This window comes from Hemibagrus wyckioides, linkage group LG28 (assembly GCF_019097595.1).
Source record: "Hemibagrus wyckioides isolate EC202008001 linkage group LG28, SWU_Hwy_1.0, whole genome shotgun sequence".
Taxonomy (NCBI): domain Eukaryota; kingdom Metazoa; phylum Chordata; class Actinopteri; order Siluriformes; family Bagridae; genus Hemibagrus; species Hemibagrus wyckioides.
In genome coordinates this window covers 10,259,011-10,273,251 of record NC_080737.1, presented here as the reverse complement: position 1 = coordinate 10,273,251, position 14,241 = coordinate 10,259,011, and positions in this window count along the sequence as shown.

Here is a 14,241-nt window from a genome sequence, read left to right as displayed (position 1 = left end):
AGGAGGTTATGAGGTTACAAATGTAGACAAAGGTAGGAAGAATAAAGGAAAGACACAATGAAAATTCAGAAAAGAAGGACAGAAAAGAAAGTGAAAAATATAAAAGGCTAAAAGAAAGTAAGAAAGAAATAAAGAAATCAGAAAAGCGATAGAAGGAAAGAAAATGACAATCATTTATGTGAATGATGCACTTCATTTACACTCGTTTATAACATGGCCTGTGTAGGTGATCACTTGTTATGGTTTTCTGATAAATCTGTAGAAATCACAGAACAAAATATGTCAGTGTTTAATCAATTCCTCTCAGAAATTCTGTATTTAGATCACTTTTCAAATATCAACCTTGCAGTTTCTGAATTATGTCTTATTTTTATAGATGTCCTTTAGCTTGTTTTATTGTCTTTTCTTGCAAAGGTTTAAATGTTTTATTCGTCTTTGCATCCACTGATGTGTCTTGTTTGAAAAGGCCTCTAGACATAATACAGCATTATTAATTTATTTGCACATTTTTAACATGTGCTCTTAAAATGTGAGGTGACTTATTTTGACTTTTTTTGTCATATACTACTCATCTTTTAGGACTGTGATGACGGAAAAATTGTCCAACATTTCAGTCAGCATAATGACTGTGATCCCTGAGGACTCTGAAACAATACCTTACTCACTGCACGCCACATCCCGTCTGTCCGTTATCTCGATGCCACATTTATTTTACACATTCATTCTGCTATACGCAGTTTTAAAACTTGCGTGTCGAGCTGTTGAACAGAACAGTACCTATTGCGGTCAGCAGGTGGCACTGTTTTTAGTATACGGCCATTGGACAGTGGTCATTTATTCATTCATTGGAAGAGTTGGTGAGGTAATAATAATGCAACTGTTCCGCCAAAATTTAAGAGTTTGAATTTCAAGTTAGTTCTGATGAACTTTTTTTCTTTTAATTTTTATATGCTAGCCGTACCCATTTGCTATAGCTAGTCATGCAACTGGCAAATAAAAGTGTTAACCAGGGTTGACTTTCATACCGAAATTATTTTTTCAGATTGAAAACATGCAGAAAATCACAGCATTTAAAAAAAAAAAAAAACAGACACCGCAAATCAGGGGGAGACAGGGGACTCAAGCAGTTTGACAAACCAATAAATTAAATGTGGGTTGATTTTTTTGTGATTTATTAGGTTTCATATTTGACTTTTTATAGATGTTTAGAGTTGGAAAATGACGGTGGCATGGGTTTAAAAAAGAAAGAAAGAAAGAAAGAAAGAAAGAAAGAAAGAAATTAAAGATTTTAACAAATAAATGAATAGGTTTTTAACCTCAGTTTTAGTCAGCTCAAGCACTGAAGATCGGCCAGTCAGTGACAGTCAGCAGCAGCCAGATGGTATGCTTACTGATATCACTACAATACTCAATCAGCACACTAAATAATGACGTTTACCTTTAGTTCAGAACTCAGAAGTTATTAACTTATTCAGGAATTCATTTGAAATTAATCAGTTCACGTAATGGTGACTGGTTTGGTTTCTTTGTTTCAATCAAAATATTGGCTGTAAGTGTGGTGCCCACAGAAAATGTATACACAGATATAATGATTTTCTATGTGGACTAAAAAAAGGGGGACTCTTAACTTTTTTTTTTACGCTGCCTGTGCAGAAACTTTTATTTTGAAACGGGAATATTGCATATATACGGACTGTATCTGTAGCTGCCGCTCATATATACAGAAGAGCTGACAGAGAAGACACGCGATTCCCGACTCTCTTTGTTTCCTGTATTTACAGTAATCTGGTTGCTGGGTCTCCAGAGCCGGGACCTGCAACAGATTCTTGGAGGCTCGTCCGGGATCGGCTTTACGTGACATGGGAAGGCTGATCCAACTATCTCAGGACCATTGGGACCGGGCGGCGTTGGGCTAGAGGCCGGCGGCTGCTACATCCACAAACGACGAGACACGAGGCGCGTGCCAGTTGGTCTGAAAACGATTATCTCCATCCTGAGGTCAAGGCTGCAACGGAAGGAACGACAGAGAACGAGAGCATGGCGGATCGTACGAGGAAACGCTTGGTGTGGGACATCCGAAAAGATCTGATCACACTACCTGCTGATGAACTGTTCCGCATTGCCAAGGTCATCGGTCCCGTACAAGGTAAAGATTCATCTGCACTGGACCTGGAGGACAGTGAGGGTTGTTTTGAGTACATCAATGCCTATATGTCAAGTGAATCCTTGCTCGAGACTGAGGATGAAGTTATGAGTAAACTGTTGTCATTGCAGGAAAATGTTAAATCAGCAAAACAGATTTGTAATACTGTATGTACATCTGATGTTGATACAACCACTCACCTTACATATGTGTCACCTCCACCCACCACCGATAGACAGACACTGGCCCCTAATAGCACTTATCTGACACCAACACATGCTGCAACTGATTTAAGGGGTGTTAAGGGGGCTGAACCTAGAACGAACACAGACCTAAGTATAATGCTAGCAGAGTATGATGCACTTAGCAAGAAAATACAATAGTACATGACAACACCCACACAGCACACTGATGTGGCCCAACCTGGTGCACAGGGGGACACCATTCCACCACCTCTAAACCAGACTAAGCGACCTCAGCTGACAACTCATGGCAGTACATTTCCAATGGCTGGACTCCCATACATCCAGCCCCACGAGTTCAAGGTACACAGAGGCCAGATTGGGGACCACTCATCAGACATCTCGTATAAAAATGTATGCAGGCAAATGGACGCTGGCCTCAGAGAGAACTTCAGTGATACTGACATTATCAGGGGTGTGCTAAGAATCATCAAACCAGGCATTTTCAAGGACATGCTGATAAATAAAGATGATATGACGGTAGACAAATTAAAAGGGTTCCTACAGTCACACCTGGGAGATCGGAGCAGCACAAAACTCTTTCAAGAATTGATGTGCACTAAACAAAGCGACCAGGAGACCCCTCAACAGTTCTTATACCAGGTAATGGGGCTGAAACCAAAATCAGATCACAAGTACAGTGCAGCCACTGTACAAGACATGTTTCTACATACAGTGTACCAGGGCCTGAGTCACCGATGTAAAGACATCCACAGCGAATTAAAGCCGCTACTCTCTGACAGTAATGTGACCGACGATGCTATCCTTAGACACGTAATGAAAATCACAAGTGATGAAAATGAGAGGCTGCGACGCCTGGGCCCACCTGCCAGAACAAAACAGTCCACAGTGAGTAGTGCTCAAGTACACAGCGAACCTGGGGGCGACGAGGGAGGAAGGACAGAGGCTACTGGGAGGAAAAGCCAAAATGACCAAATCAAACAACTGACCGTGAGAATTGACACTCCTACCAACATGGTTGATGCCCTACAACACTCGCTGATGGCACGGGTAGAGAGGGGTTGCCAATGCTCAGCCAGTCAACCAGGTTCACACAGAGTTAGCCGCTCACAATGCTGTTCACAGTGTACAGGAGAAGGGAGGCAGGACTGTCCTCATTGCTTCATTTGCAGTGAAGAGGGGCACAGAGCAGCTGGGTGCTTGAGACGATCTCAGCGGCAGGGAAACGGGAACCGGCCACTGCAGAGGGACAACCAGTGACCGCAGGGCAAATGTCCCAAACTGAGTCGACCCACACAACGCTGAACAGACCTGGAGGAGGAAAAGCCATAGATCAAAGACACATCAACCAAAGACAAAAGGACACATCAACAGGCCCAAAAGTGGACCAAAGGACTCAGGGAACAAACAGTCTTGATCCTTACCAGACCAAAACTGACACCATAATTAAGCTAATAGGAAGTAAAGCATTAACTCAGTGTAACTTAAATGGACTCACCGTGAGGGCACTGCTTGACACAGGGGCACAGGTCAGTATAGTTGATTGTGTGTGGAAAGAAAAATACCTATATACCTGATATCGAGGTGAGGCCACTACAAGACCTACTGGGATGCGGGGATGATCTGAAGGTATGTGCAGTTAATGGAGACCCGATTCCATTCGCCGGATGGACAGTCATTACAGTCAACTTGCTAGGAAACGAGGACCCCAGCCTGTCCATCAATGTACCGTTCTTGGTGAGCAAGATGCCAATTGAGAGACCACTCCTGGGCTTCAATGTGATTGAGGAACTGATTCAGGGGCAACCCAAACAGCTCATGCAAACACGCACCGCTCTATTAGCTGGAGCTATTGATGTCCCAAATGAGAAGGCAAAAACCCTAATTGACATTATACGGACTACAGAAGAAGAAGACGAATGTGGTCATCTGAAGGTCGGCCAGAGTGGAGTGATCATTCCGGCAGGACAGGTTGCTTGGGTGCAATGCCAGATCACGTCAAAGTTAACACAGTTAGATTCTGTAGTCTTGTTTGAGCCACAAGGGGATAACACCCATTTGAAATGCTTGGATATTGGAGAGGGACTCTTGGAGATACATAATAAAGGTGACTCATACACATCTGTACCCATAGGGAATTACACAGAACGTGACGTAGCTCTCCCACAGGGAACGGTCCTTGAGACACTGCAGCGGATAGAAAGAATAGTGGATCCTGGACAATCAAGTGGAGCAAGGCAGATGGTGAGGGTCCAGACGGCAGGTACACAAGAGGCAGACACTAACACAGGCTTGTGGCATCCTCCTGTTGACTTGGGGCATCTGAGTGACAGTCAACGTGAAATCGTACAGAAGATGTTATATGAGGAGTCTAGCATCTTCAGTAAAGGTGACGATGACATTGGATGTATCCCCAGTCTGCAAATGTCCATCACCCTTCAAGATCCTATTCCAGTTCAGAGAGCATACTCCGCTGTACCGAAACCCCTGTTCAGTGAAGTAAAAGGCTATATACAAGAACTCCTGGCCAAGGGTTGGATTGTCAAGGCCAAGTCGCCATATGCCGCTCCGGTAGTTTGCGTTAGGAAAAAGGACGGCAAGCTCCGGCTCTGTGTGGATTACCGCCTCCTAAATAAAAAGACCGTTCCCGATCGACACCCATTGCCTAGGATACAGGAGTTAATTGACACACTTGGGGGATATTCCTGGTTTAGCATTCTAGATCAGGGTAAGGCCTACCACCAGGGCTTTATTGATGAGGGTTCCAGACACATGACAGTGTTCATTACACCTTGGGGGCTGTACGAGTGGGTCCGGATCCCTTTTGGCCTGTCGAATGCACCTGCTGCTTTTCAGCGCAGCATGGAGGGGATGCTCGACTCGTTAAGGGACCAGTGCTGTATACCCTACCTTGATGATGTCCTATATTATGCCAAGTCATTTGAAGAGCACATTGAGAGCCTTAGGATAGTTTTAAGGGCCCTTCGGTGCCACAGTGTGAAACTGAAACCTGAAAAATGTGAGATGTTCCAGAGGGAGGTAAGGTATGTGGGCGCCTGGTGTCAGCTGAAGGAGTGAGGATAGATCCAAAGGACCTGGAAGCTGTTCGATCTCTCACCTGCAGGATCCCACAGACAGTGGGGGATGTACGGAGGTTATTGGGTTTCCTCAGCTATTACCGGACGTTTATCCAGGACTTCTCCAGAGTTGCAAGACCCTTGTACGAGTTGCTACAGGCGAAGACAGGGGCTGAACAAGACTTGCATCGTCAAAGGAAAGCTAAGGGGCCACAAGTTCCCTCAAAGACTCCAGTGGAATGGACGAGAGACCATCAGCAAACTCTAGAGAGACTAGTTGGCATGCTAGAGGAACCACCATATCCACCATCTGGCATATCCAGATTTTAACCTTTCTACCTTTCACACTCCACACGGACGTGTCAGAGGAGGGCCTGGGGGGGATCCTCTACCAGCGACAGGAGGGAAAACTGAAGGTAATTGGCTATGGGTCCAGGACACTGACAAAGGCTGAAAGAAACTATCGTTTACATAGCGGCAAACTTGAGTTCCTGGCTTTGAAGTGGGCAGTATGTGAAAAATTCCAGGACTACCTGTTCTATGCCCAGCACTTCACAGTGTATACTGACAACAACCTACTGACATACGTGATGGGCACGGCAAAGCTGAACGCGGTAGGCCATCACTGGGTCGGGGAGCTATCTGACTTCCGGTTTGACATCAGATACCGGCCAGGAAAAGTTAACATCAACGCTGACACAATGTCCCGTCTTCCCCTGGACATTGAAGCTTTTGAGTCTGAGTGTACAGAACAATTACCTACCAGTGTTGTACAAGCGACCTGGGAAGGCAGTCGTGTATCCAGGGAAAAGGATGTGGCCTGGATCGCTGCTTTGTACATGTCCAATGTAGAGGAGGAAGTAGAGCCATCCCCTACCTGGCTGCCAACAATTAGCCTGGAAGATTTCACAGGTAAGGCAGTGGAAATGTGATGGGGTCAATCCAACAGAGGAAATGAGAGGAAACTTAACAGGGACCAGCAGGAAGCTCATGTATGAGTGGAACAAACTACATGCGGAAGGGGGACTTCTCTACCAAAGGATGATGGAGAGAAAGCAACTAGTCCTGTCAAGCAAATACAAGAAGCTGGCCCTTGAACACCTCCATGACAGGATGGGACATGTGGGGACGGAAAGAGTACTAAGTTTGGCCAGGGATCGATTCTACTGGTCGTACATGAAGGCTGAGATGGAAGGGTACGTGACCAGGAAGTGTCCCTGTATAAAGCAGAAGAAACCCACCGCACACATCCGAGCACCTATAGGTTGTATTACAACACATTCACCTATGGAGCTGGTGTGCATAGATTTTCTTCACTTGAAACTGAGCCGTGGGGGGTATGAGTACATCCTGGTGGTTATGGATCATTTCACTAGGTTTGCCCAGGCCTACCCAACTAAAAACAAGTCAGGGCGGACTGCAGCAGAGCAATTGTTTCAGGACTATATCCCACGCTTTGGATACCCGGTTAAGTTGCACCATGATCAGGGCCGTGAATTCAAGAATGAACTGTTCCGGACTCTCAGACAACTTGCTGACATTGGGCACTCCCATACGTCACCATACCACCCGCAGGTGGAAAGGTTCAACCAGACCCTCTTGCAGATGCTGAGGACGTTGACAGACAGGGAAAAGGAGAGGTGGAAGAACTACTTACCCCAAGTTGTACACGCATACAACTGTACCCGGCATGAGTCTACGGGGTACTCTCTCTTTTACCTGCTGTATTAATGGCATCCCCATCTCCCAGTGGATCTGATCTTTGGTCTGGTGGAGCCAGAGGAAGAAACAACACCTAAGGGGTATGCAAGGCATTGGGCACACAGAATGAGTGAAGCGTACAAGATCGCTGAGAGCCACAGTCAGCAGTCAAGTGCGGGAGGGAAAGCGCAGTATGACCAGAAAGTGAGGGGGGTTGTGCTGAAGGGAGGAGATCGAGTACTGGTTAGGAACCTTGGGGAGCGAGGAGGCCCAGGAAAGTTGCGGTCCTATTGGGAGAAATCTGTGTATGTGGTGAAGGAACAAGTATCAAACAATCCTGTGTATGTCGTATATCCTGAGAACAGTGACAGTGGAAAGACCAGAACACTACATCGAAACCTTTTGCTACTGGTGAACGACCTACCTTTAGAAGCTCCAACGATGACACCCGGACACACAAGAAGTGAAAGACAGAAAAGGACAGTGAGAAACACAAGTAACAACAATATGGATGATGAAGACAGTTACCTGGCAAGCTCTGATGCAGAGAGTAGTGCAGGAGGATACTGGTTAAGAGCTCCAGTCAACTGGCCAACATCAGGAGGCAACCAACCCCCAGAGCAAGTTCCTGTAAGGGAAAACATCCGTGTTCTACAAGGAAAGGAAAATGCAGCACAGATTGAGGACAGAGAGGTACAAAGAACAAGTAAGAGTCCAGCAGATAGACGGACAGCTACTTGTCTTGAGGTGGTACATCCAGTTTGTGCTGGTGAAGGAGCCGGAGCAAATACACAAGCTGAGTCTGATGGTGTCGACAGAGCTGAGTGTTAGAAGGTCAGCTAGGGAGCGGAGACCAAGACAGATTTATACCTATGACACGTTGGGCCAACCTGTGATCCACCCTTACACCCACACGCTGAACTCAGTTACTGCTTACTCCACCCCACACATGCCTGTTTGGGATTTACACAACTATACCCCACCCATTACTTACCCTCACTTATACTTACCTTCAGTCTACACACCATATGTGGTTACAACTGCTGTTTACTAAGAATGGTTAAAGTGTTTGGTTATGGGAAGCTTTGATCTTTTTGTCAGGGAGAGTGTGGTGCCCACAGAAAATGTATACACAGATATAATGATTTTCTATGTGTACTAAAAAAAAGGGGGACTCTTAACTTTTTTTTTACTCTTGACTTTTATTTTGAAACGGGAATATCGTGTATACGGACTGTATCTGTAGCTGCCACTCATATATACAGAGGAGCTGACAGAGAAGACACGCAATTCCCGACTCTCTTTGTTTCCTGTATTTACAGTAATCTGGCTGCTGGGTCTCCGGAGCCAGGACCTGCAACATAAGCAAACATTAAAACTATTTATGTTCATGTAAAGCATCTCAGATTTGTACATCATATGTTTACTATTTATTTCTTTATATATACTTTGTAGATCAAGCTGTGAGGGTAGGAGAAGAGCACAATATTTTTTAAATATCAGGAGATGATGTAGGAAGAGCTAGGAAAGAAAAGGATGACCTGGGTGACCTTGAAACAGGCCCTAAACAAGTGAAACTTACCCAATATCCAGTGATGTCAAATATTGTAAGAAAGCCCTTAGTTCATTTAGCGACCATGAAAAATAAAACACTGTTCATGCTACCACTATGGTCTCATGGCAAGGCTACAAAAGTACAAAAGAGCATGGTGATATATGCATGCAGCTGCACAGCCAATTTATCTGAAATCCAAGAAAGGCATGAATACCTATATCACATTGCTGCAATAACAGGATTTCTAGCAAGGCATAGTAAAAAAAAGAGACCAGAGAGAATCAAGGAAATTTCTAGAGTGCTTCAAACTTCTTCCTCAGTTTGACCCATTCTTTCAGAATGATCAGGAAAGCTGCTTCTAATTCCACCTATCTCTCTGCAGTCTCTCAAAATGAATTTATATAATTCTTTGCTGAAGAGGTTACTGAGGAGATTAGGAAAGAAATTCAGTTTTCTGGCATGTATGCTGTAATGGCCGATGAGGCAAGTGATTGCAAGACAGAGCAATTAGCTCTTTGTGTATGATAAGTCAACTCAGATGGTAAAGTGATGGAACAGTTCCTGGGCCTTCAAGACCTAAATGTCTTTGATGCAAAGACAATTATTAACACAATTGAAGCACTGCTTGATGGCAACAAATTGGGAAATGTGACGTGTAGCTCAGACATATGATGGTACATCTGTGATGAGCGGGGTAGACAGATTTGTCTCCAGCTGACTGTATCACTGGCGCAGCGAGTTTGCAGGATATCACTTTTCCTAATGATGAGCCAAATGATGACTGCCTTTCTCAAGTCCAACACGTTTTTCTTCTATTTTTCTCTTCAACACATGATTATAAAGCAGTGTGTCACTCACTGTGTGTACAAGGTCATGATTGCTATGTGTCACAATTTCTGTTGGAAGTCTGCAGTTCTTGCTGTTCAGCGCTAGAGGAGGTGCTGCTTCAGTGTCCAAGTCATTCTGAAATAGACTGTGTAAAAGCCAGAAAACATTGAATTATTCAGAGATTTTTCTTTTTTTTTAATATTAAATTTACTCTCAGACTGAGCAATGGTTAACTGTTACTCAAGCTGATATGATGATTAACTGTTACTCAAACTGATTCAACAGTTAATTGTTACTTGAGCTGACATGACAGTTACTTGTCACTCTGGCTGATTAATTTGCTGGTTGATGTGAAGGTTACACTTATGTGATCTTATGTAATACGTAATAATCTAAGAGGAACTAAGGCCTGATGTCCTTATGTTCTCTCTGAACCTACTGAGTAGGTGGCTTATTCAGGTGGCAGTAAGGCTTAGAGCTTACAGTAACCCTATGCCAGGTTTTCACAGAAGATGTTGTATGTTCCTGTGTTTTAACTGATTCATTCAGCAGTATGGTTTGGATTTTGGTGAAATCTAGGCGGAAGCCTTGCTAAGGAGAGGTGAGTGTTGTTGAGTGCTCCTGTTAAAAGATTGTTAAAACATGCAAAAAATGTTAAATGATAGTTCAGATCTTTCTTTGTAAGAGTCATAGGCCGTGCGTTATCTGTTTTGACACCTATTTTAGTTCATATGTTTAATTGATGTAAAGTACAGCACATTAGTATAACATGCTAGATCGCCGTTTTCAGGTTCGGCTCCGGAGGACTACAGGTGTTTACTCGTGGTGCATTGTTATTTTTCTGTCTCATTTGAAGGTGTGCATGTAGAAGCCAGGTAGATTAAAGTTGCTATACTTATTTTATTTTATTTTTTTTTAAATTTTGCAGAGCTCTTATGCTCTTCTTTCCTTTTCTGTCTGGCAAATACTTCATTCACGTCATTACGGAACACAGCACAGATTTTTCAGTCAAGCTTCAAGCATTAGGTGAAGGCCAGCTACATTTACACAAGATGATGCTGTGTTACAACCAGAGGTGGACAGTAAAGAAGTACATTTACTTGAGTACTGTACTTAAGTACACTTTTTGAGTATCTGTACTTTACTTGAGTATTATTTTTTCTGGATACTTTTTACTTTAACTTCACTACATTTGAAAGACAAATACTCTACTTTTTACTCCACTACATTTCTGTCAATGTCATTGAGTAGAAAGTAATTACATTTATCATAGGATGATTTTTTTTTCACTCTTGTAGCGTCACGTGTTGTAAAGTTCAGTGGTTTTCCATAATTTTTTTAACTCAATTGCTGACAAAATGGACGAATATATGCTTTGTATGTTATACACCACCAACGCATTGGTAATGATGTTAGTTAACACACAAAAACGTATGCTGTGTCCAAATTCTCATACGATGTGTCCTAAATGGTATTCAAAAATAGAATTAGTATGCCCCAAATCGTAGTATACTGAAAAGAGTATTCCAAAAATTCCTGGATGGTCTACTACTTCCGGTAGAAATTCAAAGTGCAGAACAATGCACACTCTAATGGATAATATTGCCCACAACGCATTGCACACAGGAGGAAGGATCCTGGACAATGGTGTAAATGCATATGAAAACGGTGTAAATGAATTGTGGAAATATATATAACTCTTTGTTAAAGCAGTGTTGCTGTTGGGTGGTTGTACAGCTACAGTTGTGTAGCTGGGTTTTAAAGCAGGTTAGATTTTTTTTCTGACCAGTCTTCATTTACAGATCATTTGATTGAAATGTGCATGAGTGGATACACATAGATGTGTACAGGTACATCTCAAAATTTAGAATATAATGAAAAAGGTCAATATTTTTTGTCACTCAGTTCAGAAAGTGAAACCCATATATTATATAGATTCATTACACATAGAGTGAAATATTTCAAGCATTTATTTCTTGAAATTGTGATGATTATGGCTTACAGATAAGGAAAACCCAAAATTCTGTGTCTCAGAAAATTAGAATATTACATAAGATCAATAAAAAAAAGGATATTTCAAAGAGAAATGTCAGACTTCTGAAAAGTATGTTCGTTTCTATGCACTCAATACTTGGTTGGGCCTCCTTTTGCATCATTGCGGCATGGCATGGAGGCAATCAGCCTGTGGCACTGCTCAGGTGTAATGGAAGCCCAGGTTGCTTTGATAGCGGCCTTCAGGTAATAAAGGCTTGAAATATTTCACTATGTGTGAGGAATCTATATAATATATGGGTTTCACTTTCTGAACTGAGTGACAAAAAATATTGACCTTTTTCATGATATTCTAATTCTTGAGATGTACTGGTACTTTTTTGTTGGGGGTGGTAGGAGTGTTAAATTAAAAATAAATGATTATACCTGTCTTTTTTGTCAATTCAGTTGTTTAATTTCTATATGTTTTGTAACATTCTAAAAGGTTTTAATTCCACAGAAAGTATTGCATACATGTAACGACTCGTCAGGCGTCGGAGTGTTAGAATCCATATGCAGATTTATTCGAGGACGGCAGGCAAAAATCGTAGCCAAGGTAACGTAGGCGAAGAGTCAAAAACCAGAAAAACAAACACTATGAATCAAAGCCAAAAACACAAAATCCGAAACTCGTAATCAAAAAACGGGCAAACGGGCAAACGGGCAAACGGGCAAGGTCATACACGAGGCAACTAGAACTAACTAAATAAAGGCTTGGCAAGGACCACAATGGGAAACAATGCTTCGCAACAAGGCAGAGATGGCGCGCTGCTTAAATACGCCTCTGTACCGGAAGTGGGCAGAGATGGTTAATATTCGGGCGATGGCTCCCTCTGGTGTTCAGGCCCAGACTGCCTTGTGACAATACAACAGTGCAACAATAATAAAACAATGTGTTGACATTTACTTTTGATACTTAAGTACTTTTAAAAACAAGTACTTCTGTACTTTTACTTAAGCAAAAAATCTGTCTTTACAACTTTTACTTGTAATGGAGTAATGTTTGACCAGTAGTATTTGTACTTTCACTCAAGTAAGGAAGTTGTGTACTTCGTCCACTTTTGGTTACAACAGGGCTACCTAAAACCTGTAGGGATATGTGAATAAAAAATAAATATTTTTAGCATGATTACGTGTGTTAATGTAGTTTTTTTTTCACATTTTTGCAGCACTTTGCAATTGTGTCAGATACACTACTCACAAAAAGTTAAGGATATTTGGCTTTTGGGTGAAATTTATGGAAAATGTCATACATTTTCCATAAATTTACAGTGATATTATATCATGAAAGTAGGGCATTTAAGTAGAAGCATGCAATGGTGATTTCCTCATCTCAAACAATTTATTGAAACGAAAGCCAACAACAGTGGTGGGTATACCACAACAAAAAATGTCAAAGTCTCAATAATTTGTCATGTGATCTTGACCATCAATTACAGCTTGACAATGACGTCTCATGCTGTTCACGAGTCAACTTATTGTCTGCTGAGGCATGGCATTCCTCTTTTCTTGAAGGGCGGCCCTCAGGTCATTGAGATTCTGGGGTGCAGGGTTACGAGCCTCTACATGGCGACTCGGCTGATCCCATAGGTTTTCTATGGGATTCAGGTCTGGAGAAAGTGCAGGCCACTCCATTTGAGGTACCCCAGACCCCTGCAGCCGTTCCCTAATGATGCGACTTCGATGAGCTGGAGCATTGTCGTCCATGAAGATGAAATTAGGCCTGTGTTGTTCATGCAGGGGCACAATGACTGGATTAATGATGTTATTCAGGTAGTACTGGCTTGTCACTGTACCATTCACAAGACGTAGGGCAGTTCTGTATTGAGTAGACACACCTGCCCAGACTGTAACACCACCACAACAGTGGCTGATGCATAGCGCTCTCCTTGACATCTCCAACATTGTTGGTGGCCATCATTTCTGCTCAACGTGAATCGACTTTCATCAGAGAACAGCACTGAGGCCCACTGGTCCCTCGTCCAGCATAAATGCTCCCTGGCCCATGCAAGACGATGACGCCTGTGCCTGGTGGTGTGGTCAGGTACCCTTGCAGGTCGTCTAGCACGCAGACCACTCTGATGTAAATGGTTTCGAATGGTCTGAGGTGACACTTGGGTGCCTCTCACCTCCCTTAAATGTGCCTGACATTCATCATCTGGTTCCGCAGGGCACTGTTCACAATGAAGTGGTCATCAATGTGGGATGTGGCCAAAGGACGTCCACTTCTATGCCTTTCTGTGACTCTTCCAGTCTCTCTGTATCTCTGTCCCAACCTGCTGATGACACTCTGTGACACTCTAAGCTCAGTGGCCACTTACCTCTGAGAACATCCTGTTTGAAGCCTCACAATGGCGAGGTACTGTTGATCAATTGTTAGGTGTCGTCTTGGTCTCATGATGTCAAAATGTGAACAGCATGATGAAGAGGACTGTTTAACTACCAATTCTAATTGAACCAGGAAATTTATTGGTTGATTCATGGATAAAACACCTTGTTAGAGAACAGCAAGTTATGCAAAAAGTACTGAAACACTGAACAGTTGGACATGTGCATTCAAAAGTGTAGAGAAGGTCAAATTAAGTTCACCTAAAAGTTATAGTGCATTTTAGGTGCATCTTGAAATTTCACCCAAAAGCTGAATATCCTTAACTTTTTGTGAGTAGTGTATATAACTTCAAATATATATCTTAATAATTAAAT